Here is a 16,295-nt window from a genome sequence, read left to right on the forward strand (position 1 = left end):
TAGAAGAGGAAAAAGCGAAGAAGAAAAGATCCTGGGAATGAGAAAGCAGACTATTCACCAATCAAAACCAGCGTGTCGCTGTCTTCACTGACCCTTCACTGTATTACATTTCTAAGCTTTGATTTCAACTTGTTCAGGATCAACTGTGCATTTAATATGTCTGGAAGATAGCACAGATTGATGCAGAGACCGACGACTCTTAAAAAAAAGGGTTTTTTTTGTTTCATTGCCTGCCCACCCCCTCCCCCAAAAGAAAACACCCACCCCAGTCCAGTCACTGAATATTTCGAACACACCATGACACACCCATCCACCCAGCTACATCTCCTCCCCCGGTGGATATAATGCCCTAGAAATGAACGAAACGAATCCCTTGGGGAAATTGAGACATTTCTGCCGGGAAAAGAATGGATATAAATTTGCAAGACACAGAAAACGTGTTTAAAAAATGCCTATTTGATGCCGTTGTGGTATGTAATGGACCAGTAAAACCACAATTTTTCTACAGGCCCACAAGAATAAATTATGTAATGCCTTGTAAGCATATTTACTGCAGTGTATATTTCAGTTGACCTTTAAGGGATGGTTTCACGGTTCGGCGCATTTCTATATTATTTTATTCGCCTGCGCATGCTTTTTGCAACAGGCCCAGTTTTTCATTGTTTATGAAACAATCGTAAGCAAATTACCTAATTTCCTGTGCAAATAGTTGTAAAATCATCAACCGTAGAATAAATGGTACGGGTCAGAACTAAATTCAATGGTCGACAGCATCGGTAAAATTCACTGAAATCTTCTGAGAATTTTGGTCATCCCCCATTCTTCATCGACTAACCATGGCATGTGATTACTGATCTACATCTGAGTGGGGTTTAAAACGATAACATTGATAAGATGCGAACAAAAGTGATTTAGAGACATGCGCCGAACCGTGAAACCCTCCCTTCAAACGCTTCCATTGCCGATGTATATTTACGCGAATTTTATTCTTGAAGGCTCATTCGATTCACGCCCCATGAGAGAGAAGCGAAAAAGGAAAATCCAAACCAGCGACAATCATTGATCGCCGACCAGTTGTTAAGGCAGCTTACAATTCATCCACTGCAATACCTTACTGTTTTGTAGCGATATGGGAAAAAATAAAGATAAAATGACTATATTGTTATTACTGTTAAATACATTGTTATCTACTTTTAAATACGTATTATCAAACATTTCAGACTGCTTATACTTTAACCTTGATTTACACGAGTAAAAAAAGTAAACGAAAACGCCTTATTGCAACGATTCTCGATGTTTTATCATTGTTATTTCTGGTTTCATCAATTTACGGGGATTTTTCCATATTTTCTTCCCAATCCCTCAAGCGTCTTGTATTGAAAAACGACTTCTAGACTTAAGAGCATGTCCACCAGAGGACCAGGCAGAGGTGATACATGCCATCTCACCGATTTCAGTGAAACTTGGCCAGATTGAAGGGCATACCCAATAACTCAAAAAGCCAAAACGGTTTCAAAATTGCAATTTTCCGGGGGGAGCTACACCACCCCCCAACTTTTTTCACATAAATTTCTTTAAATACTACACTAAATGAGGGTAAAAGTAGGGGGCTCTTAAACCTGAGCAATTCATCCAATTCAATTGTGGCTATACATGAGTGTAGATTAGTCCTACATGAGTTATGTACGGGAGTTTTATGTAATTTGATTGATTACCTGTCAATCAATGTAAGCTAATAACTACCCATGTAAAATGGCATAGCAAAGTATGGTGATTTTGAGGCCAAATATCTCCTGTGGCCAAGTCCCTCCCAAAGAGATATCTATACCACGGTTCAGTTCCACCTTTGGTCTGTACGAATTATCAAAAAAAAATTTGGGACCTGCAATTTTTTGTTCGCAGATCGAGCTCAAACCCTGCACATCTTGCACAAGATTTTAGTTTAATGACTGACATCGTAAAAGTTCCTGCATAAACCGCACCCGTAGATTAGCCATAACCCCAAGATGGAAGCTCAAATATTGAAAAGCAACGTAAAGACAATAAAGTTTGAAGTTCCAGTGAAGTTCTAATTGGTATAAAAACAAAGACAACCAAGTGTGGTTTCAGAACACTGATACAGCGGCTGTTGCGAGCCTTCAAATGCATTTAAAAGTCTTTAGATAACAAATTTTCACTTGTTATACCTTCTCGTCTTCCTAATTCACTCTTCTTAAACTTGAGATTTTCTCTTGATAACATTATCGCTTCGCCGGAACACTCCATGACATTAAACTTCGTACACCATATCGAAACGATACGAATTAGTGCTTAGTAGCCAAGCTTTGAAATGTGGAGAGGAGTCTGGGCATCCCAACGCGTAATAGAGGGGCTACGACAAAACACTGACCCCTGGTCAACTGACCCCCTACTTACCCCCCTTACCGACCCCCTCTAAAATTCACTGGAAATAATAATTAAAGAAAAATATACATTAAGGCCGACTTACCCAAGGAAAAAATTATTTTTCAATACCGCACAGTGTTATTACGCATACATAACGTGTATGAGCCGAGCGATAATTTTCACGTGCGTTATATCGTTTGCGCGTTCACTGAGAGACTTGAGAACATCACAGCATAAAACGAAAAAAAATGTTAGCATTTCCCCAAAACATTTGCGTTTCTGACGGGCAAAAATATTGATTGAAAAGGGGAAATAAATCACTATTCCTACTGTAAACATTTTCACTGATGCGCCGAGGTTTCTTGCTTTGTTTACTTTTTGGCGCAAAGATAATTATCTGGCGTCACGAAATATCCCAGTTCATGTTTCACCGAGGTTTTTGAATAGTAAGTTCAAGAACAATTTCATGACCCTGAACTTGGAAAAAAGAAATTAACCCGACATTCCCTGAAAAAATTCAGAAAACTATTACTCCAATAAGCCGAGACAGAAAATTACTGATATTCATAGTTACTGTCCATTTTCAGCTTAAATAAAGCACTTCCTCGCCTTGTTTATTTCAAAGTACCTTGCCTTTTTCTTTTTAACAGCATTTCTTAACGACTGTTATTAAATATATTTTTGTGAAATGGTTCTTGAACTTATTGTTTAAAAACTTCAGCGAAACATGACCTGTGATGTTTCGTGCGCCAAATAATTACGTCTACACTGAAAAGTAAACAACTTTGTCTGCGATTGTAAGTGGGACCTTGGCACAACAAAGTCATTTTCTTCGTGACCTTTACGTTGTGAAAACAATGTCTAATCTTTCCTGTTCCTTTGCCTCGCACTGTGACTCTCACTGCGATATTTCATCCCAAGGAAACGAGCTTCTTCCTCTGAGCTCTTGCTAGAGATATAAGTGCTCATCTTCGACAAATCTCTGTATCCCAAACAAGTGTCTCTTCTGAGAAAGAACTAATTCTTGCACGCGTGGGGTTGTTTGATGAAGGCGGCCGTGACTTCACAATTTGTCCAAAACACCGGGATCAGTTAGGCGTCAAGTTCAAGGCCTCGATAAAATGTCAGCATCCACTCCATGGAAATCGTATGGGTAAGAGGGAGAGGGGTGTTAACCTGCGAATGTCAAAGGAAATCAAGAATAAATGGAATGTTGTTGTCCCCGTTGGAGCAGGTAAACTACTTTGTCTCTTTATCTTCGAATCCAGCTAAAGTACGAATTCCTACCTTGATTTGTTTTCAAGAATTATAAGCTCGATTACCAGTCGGTGTTCGAGAAAGCGGAGAAAATCTGGCCTTACAAATAAATGATGTCATATTCTATGAACACAGGTATTTCTAGAATTTGTCGTGGGAAACATCAAGCTGCCATGAAATTTGTAGCAAATGCTTCACCGCCCCAGGAGCAGGGACAGGAACAAAGTTCAGCAGACCTACCCATGGAGAAGGCTGACAGCACCATTGTTGATCCACAAGCGCACGTGCGATTCTTGTTACCACCGGAAGAACCATCAAGTGAGGTATTACACATGTGTACTCAGTTATCTATTAGTTTGTTATGGTAACACAAGAGTATTTTATACGTACATACGGTTCCAAGAGATTTTCGAGTCGATTTTTGAAAGGAGAGTTTTGAAGAGGCAGATGAGGAATACATGCCTTTGGTTACACAGCTCATTAACTGCAGAAGAGATGAGTATATGCCCAATTAGCGTTAAAATATTTAATATTTGAGAATCATAATGCACTGTTGATCCTTTTTGATAAAATTATTAGCATTGTAAATAATTATCATTATTAGTTCTTCTAGTTTAGCTGCGAATGCTATCACTTTTACAGCCACATTTATCCATTGGATTATCCAACTACTCGTCTGTGTGAAGTTTTTCTCCTGCTGTAGTCGTTCAAAGATCTTGATGGTACGTAGTACTCCTCTAAAGTAAATAGGTGTCCTCTTCAGTGTTGTGATGCCCAGACTCCTCTCCACATTTCAAAGCTTGGCTACTAAGCACTAATTCGTATCGTTTCGATATGGTGTACGAAGTTTAATGTCATGGAGTGTTCCGGCGAAGCGATAATGTTATCAAGAGAAAATCTCAAGTTTAAGAGGAGTGAATTAGGAAGACGAGAAGGTATAACAAGTGAAAATTTGTTATCTAAAGACTTTTAAATGCATTTGAAGGCTCGCAACAGCCGCTGTATCAGTGTTCTGAAACCGCACTTGGTTGTCTTTGTTTTTATACCAATTAGAACTTCACTGGAACTTCAAACTTTATTGTCTTTACGTTGCTTTTCAATAATTGAGCTTCCATCTTGGGGTTATGGCTAATCTACGGGTGCGGTTTATGCAGGAACTTTTACGATGTCAGTCATTAAACTAAAATCTTGTGCAAGATGTGCAGGGTTTGAGCTCGATCTGCGAACAAAAAATTGCAGGTCCCAAATTTTTTTTTGATAATTCGTACAGACCAAAGGTGGAACTGAACCGTGGTATAGATATCTCTTTGGGAGGGACTTGGCCACAGGAGATATTTGGCCTCAAAATCACCATACTTTGCTATGCCATTTTACATGGGTAGTTATTAGCTTACATTGATTGACAGGTAATCAATCAAATTACATGAAACTCCCGTACATAACTCATGTAGGACTAATCTACACTCATGTATAGCCACAATTGAATTGGATGAATTGCTCAGGTTTAAGAGCCCCCTACTTTTACCCTCATTTAGTGTAGTATTTAAAGAAATTTATATGAAAAAAGTAGGGGGATGGTGTAACTCCCCCCGGAAAATTGCAATTTTGAAACCGTTTTGGCTTTTTGAGTTATTGGGTATGCCCTTCAATCTGGCCAAGTTTCACTGAAATCGGTGAGATGGCATGTATCACCTCTGCCTGGTCCTCTGGTGGACATGCTCTTAAATATCATCACCCCACCTCGAGACAGAGCTCAAACAAAGTTCAGTCGATCACTGATATTAACAAACTCTTTATTTACAAAGAACAAGACTTCTTATAGACACAAAAGCAAAACGCAAAAACTCAACATTATAACAATCTCTGTAGTAAACCTCAGTCACTATTAACTAATTGAATAAATGTTATTTTAATGGTTCAAAATGTTTGCAATGGTTTCTTGTCTTAGAATATTCTAACAAGAGATTTTCAGTAAGGTTTCGAAAAATTCAACACTAAAGCTATATCAACAGTTACTTGTGAACTCTGTCTATCCAGCTTAAAACGATTCCTTAGGATTTCTTCTTTGTCTCTATTGTTCTAATAGTTTAATTCAAGATTTGGTTTTTGGTGCTTCAGATTTCTAAGACATTACCTACCGGCATCGGTGATCTGACTGCTCCACAGGAATAGAGTGGTTACTTTACATGTTGATGACTGTAATGCATCACTCAAACTGGTAACACCGGCATCGGTGATCTGATAATTACCCAGTTTTAGTGTGGTTACTTTACAAATTTCTAAGACATTACCTACCGGCATTATATCCCAGGTCTACTGTGGTTACTTTACAGGTTGGTGACTGTAATGCTTCACTCAAACGGATTACACCGACATCAGTGATCGCATTGACTTCTAGTACTAGTTCAGTCAATCTACTTGAAATTAATTCTCTCATGCAATCGACGCATTCGTCATTCAAGCCATAATGACTCAGCTGCAGTGTTACTACTGGATTTTTTTCCCAAAGGTTTACAGATTCGTCTTATTCCAGACTGTGTTAGATTTGAAAATGTGAAACTCAACCCCCTAGTAATCTATGGATGTTCAGTTAATGGTTGATGTTTTTTAGTGCCTTCTTCATTCAATTCACAAAACACATCAAACGAAAATGAAACAGCAATACAGTCCACATCAGTTACGTTTTGGAATATGGCAATCCTGAATGAGGGATGTCTCTTTATGAAATTTTTTGCGAAATCTTTGTCTTCATACTCAACTTAACTCTAATGGGAAGGCCGTCTCCGCCGCTTTCCTCTGATTGCAGTACTTCAACTAATTTTTCCATGAATTCATTGTCTTTTTTCTTCCATTATATACCAGCCATGAACTGCATAATCATTGAAGATCTCTCCTCACTCCACAAACCAACGAGCCGCCGAATACTCTTGCGTTTTCTATAGGTTGTGTGTGAGGAGTCGATTTAAAGTCGATCATTGCTTTCTTCCATATTTGCGTGTTCATCCGGATGTATGGCTCCATCAAGCGTTCTTGTTCGAACTCTATCGCGCTATGCACTTTTTTCAAACGCATCCCTTGTTTGAGATAAAACTGCAGGTTTCTGTGGTGGACCACGTAATTTTTTATGTACTCCAGCGTCAGCACCAACTTCTTGCTTTTTCTCCGGCGCAAGTGGATAGCTGTTTTGCTCTTCGTGTAGCTCTTCAGGGTACTCTAGGTCCACCTTTAGTATCCACCACTTCTTTGAATTTCCTTTCATTTTCATTATTTGCTCTTCTCCGGGCATGACTCACTCCCACTTGAAACCACTTTTTGCCGGTGGCAAGCTCATCACCCAGCCGTAAAGGTTATTCGCATCAAAGCAAGTTAATATATAATTTCTTGGTTTACCAAGGTCATATCCTTTAACCAGAGGGTTGATCGCCTTTAAATAGCCCTTACTCACCATTGCGATGCCTCTTCGCATTCCTGTTTCAATGAAAAGGAGCATGTCTTGATCCGTCAGGAGCTCAAGCTCCACACCTGTCATTTTCAGAAAAGCATCCCAGTTCAAGCCTGGAGAACTGTAATAATGCGCTGGATCCAACCCGTATTTTTCTATGCACACCTTTCTAAAGTTCTTGGAAACATTCGTTAACAGTAACTCGTCTGTTGTAAACGTACAAATCGTGATAGTCACCAATGTTGTGCCCGAATGCTTCCCATGCTTTCTGCGCGTGCTCAAACTCTTCTTCTGAAACTCTCTGGTCCTGCAGCTTGGTTCAAAACGCCTCTTTTGCAAGCAGCTTTGCCTCACAGAACCTTTCAAAAGAATCCATGTATTTGTATAGGTAAATTCTTTTCTTCACAAGCAGCTTCATTTTTTTCTTTCTCTTTTTATGCCACTTATAATAATGCTGTTATTTTGAAAGACTTGGGGCCACTGCCTTTTACAAAACAATCCAGACTACTTAGCAAAAAACTTTCACCATTCACAACGCTCAAAATAATATGCAAACTTGAAATAAGGAACAACAATGAAGTTTATCAAATAGGTGAACATTCTTCGCACTAGTTACGTAAACGTTCTGCAAAAAAAAAAAAAAAATACCGAGACGACTTGTTCACTCCATTCGTGCTCGGTTTTCCACCCCGTTTTCCAGCGGCGCGCGGCCCACCGTCATCGCGTAGTTCGTGCCGCTAGACTCGACCTCCCCTAAGCCAAGCTGTTCCATCTTGGCCTAGTATGACGGTCAATCATTTTTCCCATATCTTATTTCAACTGAGTATGAATGGTAGTGTTGTGAAATAGAAAACTATCGATGAATCTAAGTCTATTTCTCAGTGAGAATGAACTGTACTTTTCCATGTTGTTTGGTATACATTTTATTTCTCCGTTCACTCTCGACATTGCCTTTCTGCGTCAAAAGGTGTCCATCATGACCTTTCAAGTTATTAAATGCAACTCGGATTGGAATCGTTTTCAGTTGAATTCAATCTGAGCTCCAGGCTACATCTGCATTCATTATGCGCGGCCCCTTTAATTTCACAACTGCTTAAGTTGTGTATATAACTGCGATGATCAATGATGTCTTCATATCTTTCTCCGCAGTTCAAATATATGATCTTTCATATATTTACTCGCATTCTTTACAATCTACGGGTATATTACAAACTCACAACATGATCAGCTCCTAGCTGGCTTGATAGCTCACTTGACAGAGCACTGCACCGGTTTCGCAGAGGTCATGGGCTTGACACCCGTCCAGGCCTGAATCTTTTCAAGGCTCTAAGTTCACAACTGCTTAAGTTGTGTATATAACTGCGATGATCATTGATGTCTTCATACAATATGATTATGTTACCAGGAGCCATAATCGGGAACGGAGACCGTAAGCGCGTGCCATTTCTAGTATTGGGGCTGTCCCTATGATATGGGACAATTTTTCTATTTTTAGAACAAATTGCGCCATCGCATACGGCACACGCGCGTACATGCTGCGAGGATTTTTACTGACGTCGCGCGGGGGAAATGGCTTCCGAAATTCCTGAGCTGTTTGATGCTTTTGGCCCACAACTCAACACGTTTATGTCTGTTGGAATTTTACTTCAGTATTTTCGTCGTAAGCTGCTCCAATTTGAGTGAAGTACGACAGTGTCAAATTTAGGTATGTCCCGCTTTATATGCAAGTTGTGTTCCGCTGCTTCTTTTACAAGAGCTCCACCTTACTTTACTCTAAATTTCACATACGTTGAAGATTAACAGCTTTTCCATAACACAGCAAAAAATCTAGTTGGATATATTTGGATATAGCAGCGTGTCAGGTCTTCAAAGTTTCTCTCCCTGCTTGTCACACGCTTGCGGGCATTTCGCCAGAGTCTATAGCGACCGAAAAGTAAAAAAAAAATACCGCCAGCTTGAATTTCACCTGAATTATAAGCAACGCTTGATGTTTCATCAAGGCCCGATAAGTTTACGTCTGTAGATACTGCCCAGTTTTGTTTGTGTTAAGTCCAATAAATTGCGCCCGCCGATTCGTGTTTTGTACAGTCATGCAGTAAAACATGACAAATTGGATTTTCGCATTTCGTGTGAAAACGTACATCGAACTCTTACAATATCTCTAGCTTTAAAATATATTATGAGAGAATATTAAAACCTTAGCTGAAAATATGTGAATACGGCGGAAATAATCAGCAAAGATACGATGACGCTTTCTTTAATCAACTCGAAAAAACATTTCGATTTTATCGCTTTAGTTATCAAAACTCCTTCTCTATTTTATTTTCGCAGTGTATATAATATTTCACTATGTTGCAGAAACATAAGTTACATGATGTTAGTGGTCTTTTGGCGTTGATGAAAATTTTTGCAGCATCTCAGCACAAAAGATAACGAAAGAAATCTTTGTCGAGATTTCTGTACAATTGAAAACACCGACTCGGACTTGAAAGTGCACACGCTCGAGCTACTTGTACGCGTCACACTTTCGTTTCAAAAACTTTGGTAACTCGCCAAACAAGCAGAAACAATAAGAAACTATCAAAAACAGGGTTTGGTTATGATTGAGCATTGTTTGAAAACTCACAAATTAACTCGATACTTTAGAGTAGAGTGTTTTCTTACATAAGCTTTATTCTAAGTCAGAACAAACGCAAAAGCTTACGCGTACAACTATAGCGCGAGTAGATATTATTAATTGAGTTGAATTGAAGTCTTGTTTTCGACCCTGAAAAACTCACCTTTTCCATAAGCTCAGAGCATAAAACTACAAATAAGGGCCCTGGTTTTTATTCCCTACCTTATTCCTTGCCATCGCTGTGAAAATCCGCAAGCTGTCGTCATTTGATCTCACAACATTACAACGTCCGCGCGGACATATGTCGTCAGGGATAGCGCAATGTGTTCTAAAAATAGAAAAATAGTCCCACATCATAGGTGCGCGCGGATCCCAATACTTACGGTCTCCGTCTCCGATTATGGCTCCTGATGTTACCCCATGTTGCGGTGGCATTTTTCCCCGAATCGAGTCGACGCTTGGAGTCCAGATTCGGGGCCCAGACAAATACAGTATACAGGGGGGTTCTGTTAGTCTCTTTTTTCCCGCATCGGGGCTACGCTAAGAGTTGAGATTCGGGACGGAAAAATGGTCAGTAACAGAAACCCTCCTAGATATGTGTTTCATCTTCATCACCTATTTTTGTGACTCAACATTATGGCTATTTTGATTTATTGTTGCTTATTGTTTATATATACAACATTTTAAACATTTTCATGTTGTGAAATGTCTTCATTGTATCGACTACTGATTCTGGAATAAAACAGTCCCTTCATCTTTATAGAGATTGTTGTTTCCTACTGAATTATAAAACCAATCCACAGCACAAGGAACCTTCCACACCAGGCACAGCTGCCAAGCACGTGTCAGTGTCCAGCAACCTATTTTGCTTCGCATGTACAGCATATAGCAACCAAGGATGTTGTCAGTATTATTGCTCTGTGTTCCACTACCAATGATCTCTCTAGTCTCCTGAAGGGATTTCATCGTTTCCCAAAGGAAATACTTTGTTTTCCGGAAAGAAATATTATGTTTACCAGATTAAACATTTATTCTATTCCACACGATTTTATAAACCAAACTTTTAAACGATGCCCTTACAGTCCAAGTGTCCTCGATATTCGAAAATGCCCAAGAAGTTCCGATTCGTACCACACACACCGAGGATTAGAATTTTAACTTTATGAACGAAAAACTAATATATGAAAAATGTACGATAGCAAGTAAAACAAAAGGATTGCGTAATGCCTAAAGGTATTGGTAAACACTAACGAATGCAATTGCCCGTGTTCATTACGTAATGCCCAAAGGTATTGGTAAACACTGACCAATGCAATTGTCCCGTGTTCAGATTGGTGTCTCCAAAGGAACTATTCGTTCTCCGAAGAGCAATCACCATTTACCGATGGGTATATTTTTCTGTCTCGCTGGATATATATTTTTTCTCCAAATGGAATAAATCGTTTCCCGAAGGAAATACTTCGTTCCCCGAAGGGGATTACATGACCTCGGAAAGGGTTTATGAATCAGTTGCCAGATCCTGTACACGGAGCATTTCGCACGATCCTGAGCTGTACAAATCACTCGGCCATCACGGCCGTTTCACATATGTCAGCGATTCTGAGAAAGTTTTTCTGATAAAAAATCTATTCACGCTTTCGAGAAACCTAAAAAACTCTTTACTAAGAAACACTGGCCACATTGTTTGAATGCTGTGCCTGATAACTAGTCCAGAATAGGAAAAACATCATAAATATAGACTCTTCCTTTACTGTCGAGAATATGATTACGTAATAAGGGTGTGACGCTGTTAATATTTACTTAAAACTGACAAGAGACAAAAGAAGAGATCTTTTTTTGTACACGTGGGATCGAGTTGAACGAGCGAGTAATGAAAAGTGTATATCGAGAGTGATTAGCGTTGAGCTTGATGTAAGCCTGTATTGAGAAATTAATCAGAGCATTAAAGCAATTCACAACATTACTACTCGAGCTTGTAACCAGAACGTTTTCTATAGGTTGTGTGTAAGGAGTCGGTTTAAAAGTCGATCATTAGCTAGAGAAGCTAAAGTTAAGCCTCGCTCGTCGTTCGGCATCAGTTCGGCACAGTCGTCATAGGCGCACGAGCACCTTCGGACTTGGGGGAGAGGGCGGTGACCTTAGTTATTGCCTGAAAAACATTACACAAAGCTCGCACTCAAATCGCAGTAAAAACAAAAACTTTCACAATTCTCACGTCTAATGAAACTGATATCATTCCAAAATTAGTTACTTTGAAACCACGCATATTCTATTTACCTTGATCGACAGCCAAGTAAAATCAGAAACTTATCGAAAGAAACAGTTAATTCTTTCTCGTACAAAAAGTTCCAGAAAAAAATTTTAAAACGGCTCTTTGTGGAGCCATTCAAAACATTCAAATCCACCACAAGAACAAAAGCCTTGATCTTCGTTTGCTTTGATTCTTTCGTCACTGTTTTCTTGATGTAAGTAATATAGGGCTTTCCACAAGTTGCTCGGCAATTTTCTTTTGGCAACTTTTGGTATTTCGAGTAACTTTTTGAATTTCAAGCAACTTTTGCATTCTGAGCAATTTCTAGTTTTCTATCAATTCTGAGAAATCGGAGCAGCTTCTAGTGCTTAAATTGGCCTTGCTCCCATATTTCAACACATTTTAGAAGACAAAATTAATGAATTTCCTGTGAAAAAGGAGCCAGATACCTCTCCCCCTGGGGCAGATGATGGGTACAAGATGCATGCAGCGGGGCTGCTAGGTCAGCGGACAAAGATTCCCACTCCACTGACTTGAGTGTCTCAGGCGAACAATTTTTGCACGACTAAGATTAGTAGTCTTTACTCGTACATTTAATGGTTTTAATTGAGGACAAAGCTATCTAGCAACGCTGGTTACGCCGCAAAATTGCTCAAAAATGCTTAGAAATCTTAGTTTTTCTTGTACAGTTTGCATATTTTCGCACCAAACAAAATAGAGGAAGAGAGCAACAAAATGATTTCTTTTTGGTTTTCGGAGCAAAATTTGAGCAACTTTGCTTACAAAAAGCAACTTTCGAATATTTTTTGAGGCCTGAACTTTTGAGCAACTTTTTGAGAAATTGCGAGCAACTTTTTGGGAAATCTTTAGCAACTTGTGGAAAGCCCTAAAATAATATCCGTATCGTGGATTTCCACGAAACACATTTAAACGGAATGTGTTTTTCCAAAACAGAATGCCTGGATCCTTGTATCATTTGACCTTAACTCCGTTTTGACAAGGCAAACGTCAGAGAAAGTAGCCTACAAGCCTGGTCTTGACTACCTTTTAGAATGTTTTCTCCCGAGTACTTTTGCCCGAATCATCAGCGTCTGCCCGAAAAATGTCGAAAACTTCTGATACTAGGAGGAGCTGCAGCCTCCCCACACCCCTGCCCGGCCCGTACACCTATGACTGTCGTATAATCCGAGATGAAACCACGTTTGACGTCCGATTATAGGTCTTGTAAAACCGAGAGAAAACCGATATTATATGTTCGAATATTTTCTGATTCTGAACAAAACACCGACTTCCGTTCGATTACCAGTCGCAGAAGACCGAATAGTTCCGAACACAATCCGAAAATTGGACACCCTCCTTACTTGCACACATCATGACATAGTGGTTACCTGCATGCCTAGCAGCAGTAATTTCGAAAACACAAAATATGACTTCTTATCAAGACAAAAGTAAAGCACAAAACCTCAGCATTACAACAACCTTTGGTAACCATTAGTTATTATTAACTGATTGAATAAATGTTATTTTAATGGTGCAAAATGTTTGTAATTGTTTTTTCTCTTGAACAATTCTAACAACAGATTTTCGTAAGGGTTACACGGAAAAAAATTATCAGTTAAGCTATATCAGCAATGACTTGTCAACTCTGTCTATCCAGCTTAAAGCGATTCCTTAGGATTTCTTCTTTGGCTCTATTGTTCTAATACTTAATTTCAAGATCTGGTTTTCTGAGTTTCAGATTTCTAAGACTAGTATACGCGATCCGATTTCCCACCAGGTTTAGTGTGGTTACTTTACAGGCTGGTGACTGTAATGCTTGACTCAGACTGGTAACACCGCCCTCAGTGATCTGATTACTACTCAGGTTTAGTGTGGTTACTTTACAGGCTGGTGACTGTAATGCTTGACTCAAACTGGTAACACCGGCATCAGTGATCTCACTACCACACAGGTTTAGTGTGGTTACTTTACAGGCTGGTGACTGTAATGCTTGACTCAAACTGGTAACACTGGCATCAGTGAACTGATTATATGTCAGGTGTAGTGTGGTTACTTTACAGGCTGGTGACTGTAATGCTTGACTCAAACTGGTAACACCGGCATCAGTGATCTGATTAACACTCAGGTCTAGTGTGGTTACTTTACAGGCTGGTGACTGTAATGCTTGCGTCAAACTGGTAACACCGGCATCAGTGAACTGATTCCTAGACAGGTTTAGTGTGGTTGCTTTACAGGTTGGTGATTGTAATGCCTGACTCAATCTGGTAAGACCCGCATCAGTGACCTGATTAGCACTCAGGTCTAGTGTGGTTACTTTACAGGCTGGTGACTGTAATGCTTGCGTCAAACTGGTAACACCGGCATCAGTGATCTGATTAACACTCAGGTCTAGTGTGGTTACTTTACAGGCTGGTGACTGTAATGCTTGCGTCAAACTGGTAACACCGGCATCAGTGAACTGATTCCTAGACAGGTTTAGTGTGGTTGCTTTACAGGCTGGTGATTGTAATGCCTGACTCAATCTGGTAAGACCCGCATCAGTGACCTGATTAGCACTCAGGTCTAGTGTGGTTACTTTACAGGCTGGTGACTGTAATGCTTGCGTCAAACTGGTAACACCGGCATCAGTGAACTGATTCCTAGACAGGTTTAGTGTGGTTACTTTACAGGCTGGTGACTGTAATGCTTGACTCAAACTGGTAACACCGGTACCAGTGATCTCATTATCACGCAGGTTTAGTGTGGTTACTTTAAAGGCTGGTGACTGTAATGCTTGACTCAAACTGGTAACACCGGCACCGGTGATCTCATTATCACCCAGGTTTAGTGTGGTTACTTTACAGGCTGGTGACTGTAATGCTTGACTCAAACTGGTAACACCGGTACCAGTGATCTCATTATCAGCAGGTCTAGTGTGGTTACTTTACAGGCTGGTGACTGTAATGCTTGACTCAAACTGGTAACACCGGCATCAGTGATCTGATTACCACTCAGCTGTAGTGTGGTTACTTTCTCAACTAGTGAGACAATCTCAGATAGTGCAGAGCGCAATTGATAGCTCTGGTACAGTAGTCCCATAAGTACTCACCCCTGCTCGGTTCACTTCCGGTTTGTGTCTACCTTGGTAGTCTGCTACGGCTTTTCCCCTTTGCAGTGTGTATGTTTCAAGGTTGTATTTTCATTCAAGGTCCAAAAATTACGCACAAATTAATTACTACTGGTGTTTTACGTTGATTTTCGTTCATTTTAAATTCAATAATACGCTGAAGCAGCAAACGTGACAATTTAGCTCTTCACACCAACTTTGTAACTTGATACTTTTGTTTTCCTCGCAAAGGCATGTAATATGAAACTCTTGTTTTCTCCAAAACATACGGAAGATGTCCTTGTTTTTCGGAGATAAATGAAAGAAAGTTAAATATCTGATGTAGTGATGAAGAAACGGAACAGAAACGATGTTGTTTTACTAAAAATGCAAATTTTTACCGATGAACAAGAACTAATTTAATTACCAGATAGTCACGAAATACCATTTTCTTTTTCTGTTGCCACCTTTGTTGTTAACAATAAAACAATTCAAAATTAACACACAACGATATTGATGGCTGAGAAGCATTTCAACGAAAAGTATTGAAGATAAACAGCGCTACCTGGCCGATATGAATGATTTCCTCAAAGGCTGATTAAATTAATTTGCGCTTTCATTAGGTGCCACGGCGTCTGCAGCAATATTTGAGCATTTTCCTGGTTTCTCTTGTTACAAATTTACAATTTGCGGAGTATTAAAGCCACTAACTTGGGAACTTTTTGGTCTCTCTTACAGACACAATTAAGGCAAGAAATAAACAAGCCGCTAAGGAGAAGCAATACATTTGAACCCTGACAAGCACACTATTGTAGATTGAAAACAGCAGATGATATTTGTTGAACCGACCTGTGTGTAATTCTTAAAGCTACTCAGCCACAGTAACGTTTCACTTTTGCAATAAAGAGGGACAATTGGCGCTACCTGAAAAATAACTGCCGTCCTTGGTCACATGACATGATATATAAAATACCGCGTGGAAAGATAGTGTTTAACACTAATGATGCTCGAACGCATGCGTCTTACATGTTGAGCTCTACCATAAGGAACCCCACTCAACATTTGTGCGTGATTCTGTATGCAATGTATCCTTCACCTAATATAGAAGCCACGAACGCTAACTAATCTACGCATGCGTTTAGGGCAAATTAGTTTTGTTCTAAGGAGAATGGTACCACAAGGAGAGCAAGGGGTTACCTGAAACAAATATATAGCTTTGCGATGTTCAAAGCTAAGTGACGGCGAGGAAATGTGTTTT

The 16,295-nt window shown here is 39.6% G+C and overlaps 1 protein-coding gene and 2 pseudogenes across 1 annotated transcript in view; all 3 read right to left on the bottom strand.

Annotated features, from left to right (window-relative positions):
* The window catches only part of LOC145488906 (uncharacterized), a 122,243-nt gene that overhangs the window by 99,804 nt on the left and 6,144 nt on the right, over nt 1-16,295 (bottom strand). The window lies entirely within an intron of this gene.
* On the bottom strand, nt 5,664-6,928 carry LOC145490530 (uncharacterized; annotated as a pseudogene).
* On the bottom strand, nt 13,652-15,030 carry LOC145490531 (uncharacterized; annotated as a pseudogene).

Source organism: Orbicella franksi, chromosome 6 (genome assembly GCF_964199315.1).
Source record: "Orbicella franksi chromosome 6, jaOrbFran1.1, whole genome shotgun sequence".
NCBI classification, from domain to species: Eukaryota; Metazoa; Cnidaria; class Anthozoa; order Scleractinia; family Merulinidae; genus Orbicella; species Orbicella franksi.